The sequence below is a fragment of the Convolutriloba macropyga genome, chromosome 14 (genome assembly GCF_964194025.1).
Source record: "Convolutriloba macropyga chromosome 14, txConMacr16.3, whole genome shotgun sequence".
Taxonomy (NCBI): domain Eukaryota; kingdom Metazoa; phylum Xenacoelomorpha; order Acoela; family Convolutidae; genus Convolutriloba; species Convolutriloba macropyga.
In genome coordinates, this window is record NC_134481.1 from 33,499,254 (window position 1) to 33,517,767 (window position 18,514).

Sequence of the window (18,514 nt, forward strand, 5' to 3'; positions counted from 1 at the left end):
TTAATGATGAATCTGATCAATTTGATGTCTCACTTCTTTTTGCAACAAACTCTTTTCACTCCTGAGGACGCTGATGGTTTTGTTCAGTCTCTCCTCAATCGAATCAGCATCTCGCAGTCTCGCCTCAAGACTGGCGATATTCTGGAACAGAGACAAATTAAAATCTCAATCAACAAATTTTACGCAAGTGTCAAGATTTGAACTCCTAATCAATACATGCCCCTACGGATCAATCACATGCCCCCTGGTGGCCACTTCCTATCTTTCATAGATGGATCGTAAACGATGCCATACAAGTCATAAATCTTAAAATATTTGTGACCCTGGCAACTAATTACGGATATCACATATGATCCTGGTATGAAACCCAGGAAATCATATATGATCATTGCAGGAAAACCATGACGAATAATTGTTTGAGATTTCTCCTCGAACGAGTTGGATTGGTAATGTGCGTTCCCACATAATATTCCAACCCCGCTCAACCAAACCGTTTTTGGCTTAATTGTACATCAAATGAAGAAGAGATAAAACACTTTCAAAAAATCACTTATTGCGCAAAAAATTGGTGTATCCATTCAAAAAGTTGCTTTAAACTCTGACCATTATACAAATGTCAATAACTCATTAAAAAGACAATGATAACTTCAATTAGGAGTGTAAGGGACAAAACAAACAACAAAATCAAATTGAAACAACAAGCATGGCTTAAGACCAAAACTGAATGTCTATCCATTTTTTTGGGAAAAACTTAAAGAAAGTCAAAAAATCACAAAAAAGTAAACTAAACCAAATGACTTGATTTTCGCCAGAGAAGATATGTGACCTAATATTTTTAGAATAATTAAAAGTATGCAGAAAACTAAAGCGAAAAATCCGAAAATACGCTTGCATTTTTTGAAAACAATTAAATTCAAAGACTTGAAAGCAATTAGCTATCAACTGAAATCGGTCAATAGCTTAATGCGTACCTTCGAAAATACCTTCATAATTTCACCACAAAATCATTGAGACAAAATCGATATCCAGAATGTCATACGACTACAAAGTATTAAAAATCCCGTCAAAAATTAAAAAGTTATTTCAATATTGCGTGGGAACAGTGTCGGAGCCTATAAGGTAACAATGTGTTCACTGAAAAATTTTTAAATATAATTAATTGCATTTTAATTTAGTGCAATTAATGTGATATGCGACTTTTCATTTTTCTGCAATTAATGTGACCATCCGACAAGACAGCAAAATAGAACCTTAAGAACTGGAAAAGGTCTGAACATAAATAAAATTTTTATGAAAACTCGTACTAAACCCAGAAAATCATTTAAAAAAAACAGAAGAAAAAACTAAATTCAGTTAAAAGAAACGCCATCTCTCTGCTCAATGAGACTCAGCTAAAAGTTTTCAGAATTAAGATTGAAAAAGGCAAATCTAAAAAAACATTTTTTGAAAATCAGGTTTTGAAAAACGTGAACCAAGAACGTAAGCTTTCAACTACAAATAAAGTTGAATAGTTTAACCAATTTTGACAAGGAATCCCCTTGTTTAAGTCTTTAGTGAGACTAAGCCAGAGCATTACACATTAACGCTAAATATAAATTAAAACTCAAAATTTCACGAACAATTTTCTGCAAAGGCTGTTGAAGCAAAAAAAAACTATATAGTTTTCGCTCAAATTATTATGTACATTTACTGGCCTACAGTTGATTCTAATTTGAACAAGAAATTGAGGTTTTTTGAAAAAAAAAACTTTGGTTCTACCCAAAATAAAATACAGAGAATTGAAACGTATTTCAAAAAAAATAGTCAGCTCCCAATTATAATGAGAACAAATTTTGACTAATTAACTACCACAAACAGTCCAAAACTGGTAGTGCTCTTGCTGTTTATTTCCTATATCATAAAAGTGCAAGAGGTTACCGAAATAGCTAACTTGATCAAAAAGTCATTATAACAGAAAAAAAATGATGAATTTTTGATACTTATCGAGTTCCCAAGTTTTCATAGCTCCCAAGATACTGAATCAGAAATTTGATTTATTAGATTTGACGTAAGAATACAAAAAGAACATCAAACGCTCGCAAGTTTTGAGAAATCATTTAAAATTTACGTTAAGAATTTGACGGTGAGATAAAAACCGCAAGCTTCACTCATAAAGTACAATACCGTTTCATTAGAACTTCTCGGAACATAAAACTATCTCGTATTAAATGATAATTTTTATGAAAAAAAAATTCTTGTTGATGTGATGAAAAGTGCTAAAAATTTTTCATAATGTACACACCAACAAAGAATCCTTTTTCATCGGAAAACTCAACGATGTGACCAAAATTAGCCTTGCTATCACTGCGCAGCTGTGCCAAAACGCAATTTTTCAGAAATAATGCGTAAAAAAACAAAAAGCGCTAACCAAAATATTAGTTTATCAACAAAATGACCCTTTTAAAATAAATATCAACTTAATTTAGCGAAAGTCGTCAAAAAAGGTTATTTCCGGAGAAAATACCGAAGAACCGTAGGTACAATTTGACCATACATGAGTGACGAAGGATTATGTCAGCAAGTTTTTATGTCTGCACCATCGAACTGGACAGATTTAGCCAAATAGATATATTTGATGACATAATTTATGAATAAAAAGAAAAAGAAAGCTAATTTTTAAAAAAACTTGCCAAAATTTTGCTTCAAACAATTCACCAACTTTCTTCTATTCTTCTATCTTCAAACGTCAAAACAATGAGGCTATCGTTAACAATTTTGTCTTATTTTGGCAAAAATTAGTCAAAACTTAGGCAAAAATTAAGAAAAATATGAACAGAATAACGGAAATTAGGCTAACGTTCACAAATATATAAATTAGTCGGAGAAAGCAAAATTTCAAAAAAAATTTAAATTCAAAATGCTACGCTTGACAAGCTTTCTAATGATACCACTCACAATCCTGTACGACGAATATATGGATAGGCGAAAATTGATTGAACAAAAAAAATTGTTCGAGATGCCAAACTGCTGCAGAATATTCACAACATTGACTTCAAATCAGCCAACTCAATCAAAGATGACAAGTCGCCAAGTCTAATCGGAGGGAACTTCTGAATTTTAGCAAGCTGTGAAGATACAATGTGATGGCCAAAATTTCGTTGCAATGTGTTCCAAGCCTGATCGTAAATTGTTTCAGAGTAACCCATTCCAATGACAGCTCGTTTGCCTTTTCCATCAAGCAGTGTCTTCAAATGGCTCATTTTTTGTCTCGACTAATACTACTGCTGTGTATAGTAGAAAATAACATTCCATTCCATTCAGGCCAATCCAATGGATTACCGTCAAATTCACGGACGAGTTTTAGTTTTGGTATACGTCTGTGACTGTTGCTGGTTGATGATGCTGAACAGAAATTACCACTGCAGTCCCTTGGATACATGGATGCATTTGTATATAAGATTCGATATGGGAAAATTGTCTATCTCTTCCTGCCAAAGGAGTACTTCCATCAAAAAAATTTGGAGCTATTCCTCAATATGCCTCATCTGTTCCTCGTGCTCTCTTTGCTTTCTTTCAAACTCAATCTGAAGTTTCTTGGAATCAACGTCTGCCTTCTTTTTGTTTCTCGCATTCTTTTCTCCTCCTCTTTTGCAAGTTTGTCTTCAAATGAGCGACTGCTAGACTCACTCACTTGACTTGCTTTTTGAGACGGACTGTCGTTTTTCTCTTTCTCTGAGCCACTGCTCACAAGGTTTACGCCATTATCCTGAGGAGTACTGTCCGTTAGAACGGCCGTATTTGGGGCATCTTCTGCCATTGTCGTGAAGCTAGATACTGAAACTTTGCCAAAGGAAATTATTCTACTGTTTGATGCTGCGCGCTCCTTGCGATCGAAAGGATTCAGAAGTTAGCCTTTGTGATCCATTAGGCGACTTCTGTAGTCAAGGCATTTCCCTGTTACTTCCGAGTAAACCCTCCCACCATACTTAGCTTCTGCTCTATCAAACAAGTTGACTAATTAGCCTTCCTCTTCGAAGTATGCGTCTATTCCAAGTATAATTCGAGAAAATCGATAGTCTCCTTTTAATAACCGTATCAATTGTTCACTTTTTCTTCTGAGTTGATCATTCTTCTGATTCAGTTTAACATTGTCCAAAGATTGCTAGGACGCCTTACGGCCGTTGCTGAAAGAATTAGGGAAGCTTTGAGTAGAGGAGACTGGTCTCTGAGACAAAGAATGCAAGGACTTTACCTAACTTTGTGAGTATTTTTCGACTTCTTAAACATTTTGTCAGTAAATCTCATCAGGAATTTCATCTGTATAAATAAAAAAGTATAAATTAGATACCAATTATCCACACCACATCATTTAAAAAAACATGCAGTTGAAATTTTAATCATCACAATATGGCGTGATAATTGCAAGTTCATCAAAATTTACATAAACGTTTCTGGCTTAATATCTGGCATTTAAATGACATTTAAAACAGGAAACACCCAATAAATTCTTCAAATATCAAATAAAATTGGTTTATAACTCAAATGGAAAGAGAGATTTAGCCCCTATATCAAGAGCTGGCATAAACTTAACGCTGCTCATGACATTTAAATTGTATGATTGTACAATAGAAGAGGAAATCAAACAATTAAAGGACAAAAATTAGGTTAGAAATTCAAGAATGGACAAAATATGCCCTTTGGGCCATTGTTGAAAAAAACAGACCTTGAGAGCAGCACCAATTGATAGCATATTGGCTGGCTATGGTTCCAACGCTGCCTTTTTGTGTTGTAACTTCAAGTCCCTAGGAGCTAGAGCACATTAAAAATATGGCAATTTTTCAAGGTCACCCGATTTTTGGTAACAAAAACTGTGAGCTTGAGCTAAAAACTTTCGCAAATGAAAGGACTGTGCTGGAGAATAACAATACAGATTATACATTTACACCATTGACCTTGAGAGTCATTCAAAAACGTTAAATATGAATGTTTCCATCAATTTAGTGATTTTTTTCAATTTTTCTGATAAAAATATGCAACATTGATGTTACTTGACCCGTTTTCATGGTGGTTCTTAGATGATAATTGCAGGTAGATGGCATAGCTATATACTCATTATAGAACAATCTAATAACTTGATATGAAAATTGAAAATATTGAGTTTTGATCGCAACAGAAATATTGTGAGACTCAGGCCCGGGAATACATTTGAGTTTTTCATGTTTGCGCAGTTTTAGTTTTAACCCTTCCCCCCAACATGTTTCAAGCCTTTATAAAGAATTGGAAACCCACTTTTCATACAACGTTTCCTGTATCAAGTGTTTTTTTCTGAGTAGAAACAGCTTAGTTGAAGGGTCTGTTAAAAATTAAACTTTTGGTCATTGAAATGATTTAGTTGAAAGCCTTCAACCTACTAAAAAAACCGAAATCTTCCTAAGTCTCACAATTAAACTTTTCAATTGATGTGCATAGTATCTAAACGAAAAACTGAAAAAAAAGTGTATAGTTTTTCATGGAAAATTTCAAAAAAACTCGGATTGCCAAGTTTTAGTTTTCTTTCAACCTGCAATTTTAAAAGCTATCAAATATTCTTTCCGACAGGTATCAGATACAATTAAGATATTCAATACCCTCTTTAGATTTTTATAAGGTGTGCTTGTATTGAGCGTGAAAAATTTATAATAGAGAACTTCGAAACATTGAAGAATCATATTTCTTCGATGAATTAGATACTTAAAACTTAATTAATTTAGAAAGATGCTGCAGTTTTTGGGGAACGTTTTACTTTCTTTGAAATCACTTTTTATATCTCTCCACCATGGGAATCAATCTGCCTCGAAGTTTTTAGCCTCCAAACAAATTTTTCATTTCAGAAGGTTGAAATCATAAAGAAAAATTGGAGATTTCTCCCTTGACAAATAAAAACCATAAAGACTGTGATCAGACCTTCCAGACCGAATTGACATCTGATCAGACCGAACCCAGACCATGGTCCAGACAATAAAGACTGTGATCAGACCTTCCAGACCGAATTGACATCTGATCAGACCGAACCCAGACCATGGTCCAGACTATAAAGACTATGATCAGACCGTCCAGACCCAATTGACCTCTGATCAGACCGAAATCAGACCATGGTCCAGACTATTGTGCGCTCGAACCGCTTTCCAGACCCTGTAATTTTGGTCTGGGAACACAGGGGTGTGCGCTCGATTGGGTCTGATCATAGCTCAATTTGGGTCTGGACCAAAACCTGGGAAGCGAAAAAAAATTCTCACTAACTCTTACTTTGCAAACGATTTCCTCAATAATGCATGAAACTTTATGGAACATTTCTAGGAAACAATAGCAATTTTTGGATACTTAAGAACAATCAAACATTTTGGAAAAGTGTGTCTCCTCTATACACCCGATATCTTTGGTAGTTGACATGGTTTCTAAGAAGTTCATCGCTGGACGTTTCAAACCTGAGCTTTCTCTTCTTAATCGCCGTTTTTAGAATCCAGAGCATGCTTGAGCCCCTCCACCTCCATCTTGGTCTGGTTCACTTCCAGAAGAGCATTTTCCAGTTCTACTTTGATGCTTAGTCTCTTGGAGCTAGGGCCCTCAGGAGAAGAGCCGCGAGCTGCATCTTGGCCTATGACAAACAATATTATAAAAATAAATGCGTAATATAAGAACTTGAAATGATTAGCTTTTAAACCCCAGTCCTGAAGGAGCGAACAAAAATGACGAAAGAAATCGTCGGTATTCTTGGCATGTTTGGTTTCAAACGTAGGAAATCGTCGAGTCACACAAAAAATTGAATTGTTTTAATTCTAATGAAGTCAAACATTTTGATAGCGTTCCTTCTATGGGAGTTTCAGACGTACTTAGGCAAACTTTTGAAGCAGTATTTTTTAACTTTCTTGATCTCGTTGACAAAAATAGTTGAACATGCGAATTTCTTGGTCGTTTTTGAATTTGAAATTATAATATACTTGTTGAACTTTGATGAGAATTTGTTTGATTATGACACTTACGCAGTTTTGATGTCTTCTTGTGGTATGACATAGAACATCCTCAAAAATTTATACATTTGAAATGAAATATAGCGATTGTTTGTTACGTTTCACATCAAATACAGATAATTTTTATATTTGAAAAACCAACATAACGACCACACCAAAAAAATTCCATCGTTTTGCCTAACTAAACTTGAGCATTCCGACGATTTTCAGTATAAAAACGACAATTGACCAAATAGGTTATCATTGGCTCAGTTATTAAAGATACAGAATGAGCAGAAAATCCATTCACTTTTGAAAAGTTGAAAGAGTACGGATGTTCTAAGAAAAAAAAGTAGGATACTGAGAACTTTATAAGATGTACAGTCACCAGCTAGAAATTGACTAAATATTTAAAAAATTAAGACTCAGGCTGTTCGTCATCAAATTAGGAAAAATATGATTTGTGGGGCCTAGTTCCTTGTTTGTTAAGTGACACTTTTGATTTGAAAAATAGTCGAGCAACAATATGCCTCCCTTAAATAAGACGGCTCGAGTATATACTATCTAAATTTGTATTTGGGTAGCAGTAATTAGCCAAAGGTCTAATGACAAAGGGCCTAATGACAAAGGCCTACTGATTAGACAAAGGGCCTAATTTTCATTAAAAATTGAATCAACAGAATCACGTTGGACTGGACTGAAATTTTTTGGAAAATGCGCCTAACTTGTACAAAAATTTGATCGAAGGAGAAAAAATTTTGTAAGGGACGAGCTAAACTGTAGCTGAAAGAAATGAGCTGTAAACATTTTATGTTTTTCCTACAATAACAAGTTTGTGACGCTGCTTTTTTAGAATCCAAAAATGTAGATAGTATTGGCGCTATATTTTTTCTTAAGTTGTTTTCACATATTTTTCAATGTTTTTGATCTTTTGAAACGAGATATACAGGTAAAATTCGGCAGGCATTAAGTTGCAACACAGGACCTCAGCTGACTTTATTAGCTTGCTTAATGTGCTGAAACTGCTGTAAGTCCTGAAAGGGTCTTAAGGTGAAAAGGTCAGTTTTAGCTGATCTTCACCACTGAATGCTGAATACAGCAATTTTTTTTGTCAATTTTTTTGGTTTTTGGTTAAATTGGTTAGTTTATATTGCAGTCATAAGTTTTGGGCTCTGTTTTTTTATGTTATTGTTTTGTTTTCTTTCTGTTGTTCAAGTCAACTTCAGCACCAGAGTCGAAGTTTTGATCACAAAAATGATTTTGACGCTCTAGATGTGTTTAATTTCTTGTGGAACTGTAATTAACTTTGACATTATTTTTTGCTATATTTTTTGAATAATTAAAAACTTTCAGTTTTAAATAACTTTTTAGTGACCAATGAAACAGTTTTCAGGTTTAGATTTATGTTAATGGATGCATTTTATTGTTCCAGATAAAGCTTTGACCCTATTTTTCTGTTTTTAAATTTTTGTTGTTTTTCAAAATTTTAGTTCAATTTCATTTTTTTTAGTTAAAGGGGATAAGCCAGCTTTGTTGAAGCTTAAGACTATTGCAATGAATAGATGTTGGCCTTACAGAAGCTAATTTCAAAATTTGTCTCTAAGATTTTAACACCTTTAGTTTTGAATTTTGTTTCTGTTACTGAATCGGTTCCCGCCCTCTCTTTGGCTTGTATATAAACCTATTATCCCAGTGAAAATTGACAATTATGCACTAGTTTTTGTTTTTCTGTCGGTTTCCGGAAGCATTTTCAACAATACAAAAAGGTCTTAAGACAATTAGACTAATAGTTTTAATATTTTTTTTTAAAATTGCTTCCACAATAAAATCTCTGTATGGTTTTTGCTTCTGCTTTTCATTTGTGTCTAGAAAGATATCTGTGAGATACCAACTTGTATTCTGATTTACCCATATGTATTCCAATTTCTGTTACTTAAAAAACCAGAATATATACAAAAACTAATTTTATTTTGTTAATTTTTATTTATTTCTTCTATTAATTAATTAAGGAGTTCTTCAGCCCTGAATGCAGCAATTTTCCTTGTTTTTGTTCATTTTCTTTAAATTTTGGTTAATTTGGCTAATTTATATTGCAGTTAAACTTTTTTGGCTATTTTTTTCAATGCTACAATTTTTGTTTTATTTTTGCTGTTTATGCCAAATTTGGCACCACAGTCGAAGGTTTTTTTGCTAATTTTTTCATGTTTTTTGATTTTTCATCATTCGGCTTTTTCCATTTTTATAAGGCAAATATCTTGTTGTGAGAAATGACCAATTGGTTAATGGAGAGCTGTTTCTCACAAAAATGATTCTGACGATTAGGATATTTTTAACTTCTTTTAAACCTGTGTTAAATTTGATTATATATATATATATATATATATATATATATATATATATATATATAAATTTGATTAAATTTGATCATAAATTTTGATTATATATTTTGCTATTTTCTTCTAAAACTCTGAAAATTGTTACATTTAAATTACTTTTACTGATAAATGAAACAGTTTTCAGGCTGAAATTTTGCTTTAATGGATGCCTTTTATTGACAGAGATAAAATTTTAAGAATAAAAAATTCCCAATGTTTTCACTCAATTTTGCCCTTTTCTAAGTTTTTTTTTGTTTTTCAAATTTTTTTGCTCAATTTTTTTTCAGTTAAAGGGACTAAGGAACATTTGCATAAGCTTTAAACAATATATTGAAAAGATTTCAGAAGTTAATTTCAAAGTTTGTCTCATTTTTGTTGGCTTTAATTTTTAATTATGTTTCTAGTATTGAATCAGTTTCCGCCTTCTTTTTGGCTCGTATATAACCCTAATACCCCCGTGAAAAATGAAGCAGCAGCCTATCTTCTTGCCAGTTTCTGGAATCATTTTCAACAAAACAAAAAATCTTAGGACAATTACACTATTAATATTAGGAATTTTTTTGAATCTTGCTTCTACAAAAAAAGTCGTTGCTTTATTTTGGTTTTTTATCTGATTTTTTTCTAATTGGTGTTTCCAATTTCTTTATAATCAGTTGTAGGTCTAGTTTTTTTTGTTAACTCAAAAACAAGAAGGTTTTTGCTTCTGCTTGTTGTTTGTGTCTTGAACAATATCTAAGAAATGCCAAGTTGTGTTCTGCTTTACCAATTCTTGCTCCAATTTCCGTTACCTAAACAACCAGAATATCTACAAAAACAGTTCTGTTTTGATAATTGTGTTATTCATTTCTTCTATTAGTCAACTGAGGAGTTTTCAAACTTAAAATTTAATTCCTTGGGTTGTATTTCAACATTTTTCCTGATGTGTTTTTTAAAGATCTGGTCGCAAAATTTCACGGTTTTTAAAGTCTAATTGAAGTGATGGTTTTGGTCATGCCGAAACACGAAGTGGAGCAAAAAAGCAAGTGGTTTTTCGGTGTGAATTTTTTTCGCTCTCTTTTTAAACAAAATTTTTAAACTGTATTTAAACAAAAATTCGCTTTCTCGGAAGTGATTTTTTTTGTTCACAGGCGGCCTTTTGACCGTGATTTTAATTGTTTTGGTTTTTTATCTGATTTTATTCTAATTGGTTTTTCCAATTTCTTTATAATCAGTTGTAGGTCTAGTTTTTTTTTTGTTAACTCAATAAAAATCCTTTGAATTATGTCAGGACTTGTCCTGTAGTGTTCTGATGGCATTGAGAGGCATTGTAGAATACATAGTATAAGTGTTTGACAGAATAACCTTCAGGCGCAGGGTTTGAGTTGGAGTCCTCGGAGTGCACATGCTCAATGGCTGACGAGGAGTTGTTGTTATTGTTGTTGCTCCTGTGGAAACTGAGGTCAATCTTCAGATTAGCAATCTCAGTGTACGACTCCTTCAACTGCCACTCTGTGTCCTGTAGTTTGTTTTATTGTTCTTCCACCTCTTTAGTGTATGCTCCACACTGATTCTCAAGCTGAATAAAAAATGATGGACGATTAAGTTAGAGAAGGTGGGTCTTTCCTATTATAGCCTCCCCCCTCCCCCTCCCCCTCCCCTTTTTGAGTGACTATAAAAGAGTGGCTGAAAAAATATAATCTAATCAGCTGCAGTGTAGATTAAGTTATGCATCTGTTGTAATCCCAGCAAGAGTTGGGGAAAAAAATGGCACATGGTTGTCACAGCCCTCCCGAAGTTTTTCAATCACTCGGCTTCGCCTCTGAATTTGATAATTTCTCGATGAGGATAACAATCGTATCGTAATATTCATTAACCATGCCTGAGCATCCAAGCCTTGCTGAAGAACTTTTTCAGGTTAATAAAAAGAAATGTTTTATCTTATAGCATTAATGGAAGTGCTTTGTCAGAACATACAACTTTGTCAGAAATTCGTCACTTATTACACGATCTCAAAAAAGTTCCAGAATAATCGGTAAGCATTATATACACAAATTTATTATGTAAATCAACTGATCTTGAAGAGCTCTGGAACTTGGGCAAATTTTATAACTCATTCTTATATTTTTTCTCAAGGCTGCTTTTCCCTAACCAAGTATACGTTGAACAAGTAGAGCTTCTTGTCAAGCTTATACTCTAAAAATTGGCAATTAACTTGATTATAAAATGCCTGTAAAATTAGCCAAAATGTGCAAGTAAACTGTTCTGTAATGCAAATTTAAGTGATATATTGCCCGTAACGTAAAGTTGAAACCCTAGCCAACATCTCAAAGGTCAAGGTTCAAATTTGAAACATGCAGATTTCGCTATATTAAAGCCCATATGCATGCCTACAGTTGTCTCTTAACCCTCTAACATGAAGTTATTATATATAAACCTGGAAGAGTTGGTTTTTGAGTACATCATTAGTCTCAGTCAATCCTTGTCTCTCCTTGTCAGTTACATCCAGTCTTGTCCCGATCAATTCCAACTCCCTCTTCATCCCCTCACTCTCCTGCTCCCACTGCCTCTTCTGGTTGGAAAAGCTCTCGTCCAACATCGAGTACTCGCCCCGAAGACCACGTAGTTGGCTGCACACGTTCTGGTTCTCGTCCTGTCAAAAGTTACATGCTTCACTATTGAGATGGTATTATGATTCACAACATTACTGGTTAATACAGACCCTTAATTTAGTTCAAGTTCGCCCTTATTTTAGGCCTGCGAAATTCACTCACGAACTCTTCAGCTACAATTACACTAATCCATCAGTACTTTTCGCATAACGCTTTTAGAGCGGTTTTGTGGGAACCACTGCCGATACAAATTTCATGGATTTCACGAAGCATGAAAAAGCGATTTTAATATTCTTTTTAATTCTAAAGTTCTTAATTGAAAGCCATATTGTGTGGAATACACTTACATGTTTAACCAATTATTAAAAGCACAAATTATCTTCTCCCATAATTGAGGTTAATTTACATAATCAAGGGTGACTAATTCTTTTTTCGGCAAAATTAGTTTAGGAGCTTTATTGAAATAAACCAAAATATAGCGCTTTTTGGATCAGGAACAAATTTTGGCTACCTAAGATTTGATTTTATTTACGCAGTTTGGAGAAAATAATTACGTAAATCGCGGATTATAATTACGCAAATCGTGATATCCAATTACTCAAATCGTGAAATCTAATTACATTTGGCTGTGAAATACACTTACAATAATCCGTCAGTCTTTTCCACAGAGCGGTTTTGTGGAAAACACTGACTTCAGCTCCACAAAATATTTCAATCCACGCCAATTTTGCGAACGTAATTGTATTCCACAGAACGAATGTATTAAGATTGTGTGTGGAATCCACCTGCACAAACTGGTCAATCTTTCCCAATTTGGGGGTGTGTACTGACCAGTAACGAGAAAATTTTGGCAACGTTAAATAAGAACAGTTGTTTCACCATGATTCATCAACTTTGATTAAAAAATTCCCTGGAGTAACAAAACTAGACAAAAAAACAACTTATTGTTTACCGTGTTTACGATAAGCTATTCGAAAATCACCGAATAGTTTTTGACACTTCGCAAACACGAGGTAAAATCTGGCGGCTTCCATTTCCATTCAAACAATTGCAAAAATTCATGTTTTTTCCAATCTAATGTTAAAAAAAAGATTTTAATGATTTGGTGCGTTTTTTAATGTTTTCCAAAAAATTTTTGGGACACGTTTAAAATATTACATTCCTCCAATTTTAGGTGAGGCAGTGTTTTTGCTTGACACACTAACGGGATTAGAACTAATCCAAATGCTCTGAGTGGACATAAAAACGTAAAACAATAAACTCCAGAGGAAATTCAGTTACAAAGTGCAACCATCAATTATTAGTTTTATTTGGAAATGATGAGTTGAAACGAATTCAAAAAAATATTGCGAATAATATTTAATTCGACTATTTTATTCAACGCAATAAACTGTTAACATATTTAAACATGATTTTCAGTCTCATTTTCGTCTTTTCACCAAAAAATTTTCTAATGTTTCCTATAACAGTATAAAAAAAGCACATTTTACTACTTACATTCTCATGAACCACTAGTTAGCATTCCACCAAACAAAAAATCGACAATCCACATAACCTTTGGAAATTTCTTACCTGCATTAACTTCTTTTTCAGAAAATAACCGGAAGCAACAACTTACACTTAATTGACAACTAGCCTTAAAAAATGTTGTTTTTTCGAACTTGTTAAGAAATTTTTAAAAACTGTTGCTTTTGAACTGTTGTTGTGAAATGATCAGGTGACTTTGTAGCTATTACTTAAAAAAATTGAAAGTTCTGTAGTCTAAATTAAGTCAGTTTCACTCACAGAGGGATTGTTTACAGGAATTGTTTAAAGAGAAACGCCGGCGGCCTTCAAAAACAAACAGTGATATTGAAAAGAAGTAGACCCAATAATATAGAGACTAGACAAACAGAAAAAAGAAGGTAATGTTTTTCGATTAGATGGCCAATAATGCGAACTTGTACAACTGTAACACGACTAATCTCTGAAAATTTTTTTTCCAAGTTTCACCCATTCGTTCAATTCCGCCTCTCAATTTTCTGATTGTAGATATCAACCACAGAAATTAAGATTTTGCGTAGACATAGTTAAATGTCATAGGAAAATTGTTTACATAAAACTTATCATAACGCAAAAAGTTGACCAAAAAGCTTAAAACAAGAAACTGTTTCTGCAAAAATCAGAAAGTGGTGGAGAACTACAATTCTAGTTTAAAGTCAATTGAAGGGCATTCATTCACAAATTTAAATGACGTTTGAATTTTAAATTTATGTATCTGTAGCGGGCTACAGATGTTAAAAAGTCCAATTGGAAAAAGTAGTCGAGATAAGAGCAGGTTGCTGGTTTTTAAGGCTATTTTTTAGGTGATCTTAAGAAAGCTTTACCAACAGTTTCGTTCTGATGCCCTGAATGGAAATTGAAAACAAAAAAATGCCTCATGATTGAAGAAAAACTTTAAAACCAATCGATCCCGGTTTTTGTTGGGTTTAAAACCTTTTAATGAGTAAAATGATTTAAAAAATGGATAAAATTGCAGTGATTTTTGTCAATTTCTGGTTGGCTCTTAAGGATTGAAAATGGTCATGCAAGTATTTTTATTTTCCGAATTGCGCAATAAAAAACTTTTGTCTTCATACTCTTTTTAAGTACATGAAGTGGAAATTGAAAAAGTCTAGGAAAAAGTTCAATTGGTTTGTAAAATCGTTTTTTAGTTGTTTGACTTTAGTTATTTTATTTTCTGTTAACAAATCATGATTGGTAAAACTAGGCATTAGTTGCCTTAAGTTTTAACTTTATGAACAGCAGCTCTCGGGTTTCTTTCCGTTTCACTGGTTTCAAACATGTCCCTACATTACGTTTTAGCGGTTAGCTTTTGTGGATTGACTGATCTTATTGTGTGGACTACCTTTCAATATCTTGATACCCAAGTAGTCGCATTAACTAACCGTTCAGATTTGCTGATCAACAATACCCTGATCAATTCCAGAAAGAAATCATTACAATTTGCTCTGGCTAACAACTGTATTTTTAAATCGAAATTTCCAATTTATCTCTGCCCAGTTCGAGTCTTTTCCCTAAGAAATAAAGTCAACAAATGTAAAAATATCCAATCTTATAAACTTATTTGCTTTTTAATCAATTATTTGGAGTCAGAGTTACTGAATTTTTGCGAAGCCAAAAAACACTATAAAATACTGGCTTTGTAGCTCCGTACAAAGTTTCATTTAGTATAGAAATTTCTTCCTAAAAAATGTTTGCGAATATGAAAATTAATTCTCGAATATGAAAAATTAGTCAAGCTGTATAATCAGTAAGTTGTTTTACAGAAAAAAGACACATTAACAAAATTTAATATCAAAAATGAGTTGCACTTCCGTACGCCCTCTTCGTCACTTTAAATCGACCAAATTTGTGAGCTTATATCGGTTTTTGATAGTTATCCAAGCTCTCTCTATAATGCCAGCCATCTACTTTGTACGTTAAATTGCGTTTCTGATTGGACCCTATTGTGGAAAGTCTCTGATAGGCTATTTAGAATAATAATGAGCGAGATAGCTCATAATATTAGCTTAATAGTACCTAAGATAATTTATAATTTAATTAACTTTATTGTTTACCAAGTTTTAAGTTTAAAACCTAATCATTTAGGAGATCATAAGATTCAAAGGAACCAATAGAATATTATGGCAGTGGGTATAATGGCACATTAGGTATTTTTCCGCGTAACCATATGTATTGATTTTGCCATGTTTTGTTTACTAATTATATTGTTCTAACCTCCAGTTCGTGTATGCGAGCAATGAGTGCATTGACAGTCTCTCCATTGGACACTTCTAACTCCTCTGGCACTCTGTTGTCTGCCTTCAGAGCATCCATGATGGCCAACAACCTCGTCTTCTCATCCTGGATGAACTGGATCTGACCTGGAAATTTTAAAAAATCCCAATTGTTCCCAATTGAAATTTATGCGTCACCATTCAAGTGTTCTTTTGCATTCATTCTGAGAATGAACGTGATTTTTTTTTCAAAAAAAAATATAACAAATGTTTTTGGCATTTTTGAATAATTTTCTTGCCTATTTTTAGCAATCAGATTTGTCAACTAATCAGATTTAGGCTGATGGCAAATTTTCTAATTTTTTATTTGTCGGCTGAACCTCTTCATGGCCAATACTCATTACGCCAACATAGGTTGACCAACATAAAAGAAATTTAGGATGTTTTTTTAAACAATCATTTCCCTGCTTGTATCTAGTAAAAAGTCTACATCCCTATTTTACTTAGAGTTTTTTTTTGCATTTTGAAATAGCCTGCAGCTCAGATAAGTTGGTATTATTACAGGCCGGTTATAGAGGCAAAATCACAACGCATGCGGAAATTTTGCGTACCGGCCCGCCGGTTAGAAAGTTTTTTGGCTTGATATTCCAATTCGGCTAATTGTCATAGCATGGTTTTTTCATCCCTTTTAGGTAAACGCAATATGCTTGTGCATGTAAAGTCATTTCTCTTACCTGATTGATAAAAAATTGCTCATTTAAACTTTGTGCGCTAGTATCGAGTACGTAAAACTGTGCCAATGTAAAACTATGCCGACGTTTAAGAGTGCCGAAACGTGAACTATTTTGAAAAGTTCTGAAACTGCAAAGAGTGATTACCTATTAGTTCAATGCAGGCCAAAATAGTTTGCAAACGTGTTAGAAGGTTGAGAGAGAAGAACCTAATGTAAACTGTACATACGAAAAGCTTGAAATAGCTTGACAAGAAGCTCTACTTGTTCAACGTATACTTTGCTAGAGAAATGAAGCCTTGAGGAACAACAAAGAAGGTGAGAACGGGTTATAGGAAATGCACAAAATTGAGATATTAAAACCATAGTTGGTGTAAATGGGTAGCACACTACACTTGCAAGTAAGAGATATGCTGGATCAAATCCAGTACTGGTCCATTTTCACAGTACTTGCACCCACTTAGACCCCTAACAACACGCAACTTGAAGGCAAGCTGATCGCTTGTTCGATTTGTATCAAGTTCCACGGACCAATAAGACAGATCATAGTCAACAGTTATCATAGTTTGTGTACAATTCTTCTCGCCGCAGTTTTATTGTCCTGACAAGAAATAAAACCCAAGATCTCACCACTTCACTGCGATTGGTTCAGAGTTTTTGAGCTCACTTTATCTAAACTGATGTGACTGGCGTAGAAATCGATGGGAAGAAAAAAACTGTTAAATTTTCAGCACTCTTATAATTGGCACCGTTTTAAGTAAATTTGTACGTCAGCTACAACAGCCCCTCTTTGCGAAGGGTCATTGATAATACGATCATGATTTTAACAATCATAGAACGACATTTATGAATTTAATGGCGACTTAATAAACATAAAAAGCCGGTCAAAAAATTTGACAATGGCTGATACACAGTCGCAAAAGGTTAACTTTCATATGGAATCTTACTTGCTTTAAAAACAGATACAGTACCTGATCAAACAAAACAAGAACATATAGGGCATTTTAAGTGGCTTTGACGAACCATATATGGACGGTTCTGTTTTTAGTAAGGTACCCTATGTAGACCGTTCTGCGGTTAATAAGGTACCATATAAGGTGCGTTTTATGGTGAGTAACTTTGATCATGAGGGAATACAACCTTCTAAATGGTCAATGTGGTCTTCAGCTTCCCGGAGGTGTTCTGTGATCTCATGCTCCCTCTGTCAAGATGTCTCAAGATCCTTCTCTAACTTCGCAACTTGTGCCTCCAACTCGCTATCTCGTCTCGAACGTCTCTGAAAAGAACAAAGCTCGAACGTCTCAGACGGAAGCAAGTTTGTCCAGATCGTCCCAGACGGAAAGTCCCTATGCTCTTTCGTGAGTTTCCAGATTTTTCCAGACTTTCTACCGTCAGCCATTAAGTAATCACGAAAAATAAACTATCACTTTTAGTTTGTTTTAGAAACCGATTGCATCGATGTTTATGCCCATCTGGTTTGAAAGATAATAAAAAAATTGGACTCAGCTATTGTGCGCTCACTAAAATATAGCTGAAAATAGTCAAAAACTCCCGCACAGTAAAATTGAACTATTTGCGTATACATAAATTCAAGGGATTTGTGAAATTGTAGGTCAACTATTTATTTCCACAATTGAGTCTCAATTGGTTAACAGCCCTAGTGATGAGCGGATTCAAATCTTGCAAGAATCTTGCAAGATGATTCAAAACTTGCAAGATTCTTGCAAGAATCTTGCAAGATATCAATCAAGGCCAAAAAATAAATCTGGGTACAAGTGTTTTAGGAAACATCTTTGAAGCAAGTTTTTGTTTACTGAACAAATTACGAAGCCTAATTCAATGAAAAAAAAATTACTTGCAAGATTTTGACATCCGGAAAAAATATTTATGTGTTTTTGGTAGCTAAAACTAACTGAAAACCAAATATCCTGACTGATATCAGAATTCTTGATCAGCAAAACTGAAAATAATAGACTTTTTTCGTCAACGCCTTTTGAATGTGAAAACTTGCAAGAATCTTGCAAGATTCTTGCAAGATTTTGAATTCAAATACAACTTTCCGACAAATAAACACAAATTACTCGAGGCAATCAAATCC